A 2250-nucleotide genomic window follows, 5' to 3' on the forward strand; every position below is an offset into this window, starting at 1 on the left:
AAACTTTTGACTGGTATTGTACTATAATATACACAAAGAATATCGGCCGATATATCGATATCGGCCTTTTTTTTTTAACTCCCTAATATTGGTATCGGTATCGGCCCCAAAAAACCCATATCAGTCGGGCTCTAATATTTATCATTCATATTAATCATGATACTATGTCGTAATTATGGAGCCAGATCAGCCTCAAAAATAATACATTTACAAAACAAAATTCATAAATGCACAGCACAATTTACATTTACAAAATCCAATTCGTAAGTTCAAAACACAATTCATAAATACACAAGTAAAAGCATAAATAGTTCCCCAAATGCTCAGATGCATCTTACCTAAATAAATTTAAAATGTTTACACAAATATGTATATATCAAGTTCTTTAATTTCCATCACACATTTATGAATGATGTTACATGTATTTATGGATCGTTGAATCTGCATTTGCAAATCGTCACACGTGCGTGATCTGCTTTGAACTTGTGTGCGGTGTTTTTGAGACCTTCCTGTCAGGTTAAGATTCATAAATATATTTTTTGGAGGATGTTCTATTCAGCCAATCGCTGTGAGCTTTTAATCCACCAATCAAAACGCTCCTTACTGAACAGACTCGAGAAGCTCAACGCTGCGCTTGTACTGTGCATTATTCTATGATCGGGTCCTTGATGTAAAGACATTTTAATGGGTACTCTTTTTTTTTTAGCACCTGATTTATATCGTTCGCACAAAATACAACTACCCGGTTAGCCTGCTGTCTTATACACCAAAGTTGCACATACCCTGTTTATTCAGATCAATCTGTAATGTTATCAAATAAGTGTTAAATGTCCAGATATCTCATTTAATAACAACAATTATGTAATGTGTTCTGTTGTTGTTGTTAGTAGTAGTAGTATCAGGTTCGCAGTAACTTTTGATCAGGCATTAAAAACAGCTACCACCACCTAAGGGAGATTTCGAACACACACAGCGGAGAGATTTCAGCATGGAGGATGAAAACCAGACTCAATTGTTAGTAGTAGTAGTATCAGGTTCGCAGTAACTTTTGATCAGGCATTAAAAATAGCTACCACCACTTAAGGGAGATTTCAAACACACACAGCGGAGATTTCAGCATGGAGGATGAAAACCAGACTCAATGAGTGAGTAAAGTCGTTTTTTTATCTGATGGCATTTTCTTATGATTAAAGGTTATTTTAGTTAATTAAGTGTGCAATTTGCAGTCTTACAAAGTTGTTAGTCCACGCCAGCTTTCTTATATTATAACTGGTGTTTGTAGGAACACTTTAGTAATCACAGGATGAATGGGCGATAAACAATCAATCAAACAACAATTTCTATAATAAACTATCGAGTAATTTTAAATACGGTTTGTAGTCAGTGGGTTCTAAAGTTACCATCGCGACCAGCTATAATCATAAGAAAATGCCATCAGATAAAAAAACGACTTTACTTCCTCACCGAGTCTGGTTTTCATCCTCCATGCTGAAATCTCTCCGCTGTGTGTGTTCGAAATCTCCCTTAAGTGGTGGTAGCTGTTTTTAATGCCTGATCAAAAGTTACTGCGAACCTGATACTACTACTACTAACAACAACAACAGAACACATTACATAATTGTTGTTATTAAATGAAAAAAAAAGTACCCATTAAAATGTCTTTACATCAAGGACCCGATCACAGAACAATGCACAGTACAAGCGCAGAGTTGAGCTTCTTGAGTCTGTTCAGTAAGGAGCGTTTTGATTGGTGGATGAAAAGCTCACAGCGATTGGCTGAATAGAACATCCTCCAAAAAATATATTTATGAATCTTAACCTGACAGGAAGGTCTCAAAAACACCGCACACAAATTCAAAGCAGTCCACGCACGTGTGACGATTTGCAAATGCAGATTCAATGATCCATAAATGCATGTAACATCATTCATAAATGTGTGATGGAAATTAATTCAAGAACTTGATATATACATATTTGTGTAAACATTTTAAATTTATTTAGGTAAGATGCATTTGTGTGAGCATTTGGGGAAATATTTATGCTTTTACTTGTGTATTTATGAATTGTGTTTTTGTAAATGTAAATTGTGCTGTGCATTTATGAATTTTGTTTTTGAAATGTATTATTTTTTAGTCTGATCTGGCTCCATTGTAATACTGTACCGTCTTAAATTACTGAGATTTGCTGTTTGCATAGCAGTGAGATGCCTAACTTGTCTATTGGTTTAAAATACAGCTCCCATGATCCTTT

Source organism: Sinocyclocheilus anshuiensis, unplaced genomic scaffold (assembly GCF_001515605.1).
Source record: "Sinocyclocheilus anshuiensis isolate Anshui unplaced genomic scaffold, SAMN03320099.WGS_v1.1 scaffold1487, whole genome shotgun sequence".
NCBI classification, from domain to species: domain Eukaryota; kingdom Metazoa; phylum Chordata; class Actinopteri; order Cypriniformes; family Cyprinidae; genus Sinocyclocheilus; species Sinocyclocheilus anshuiensis.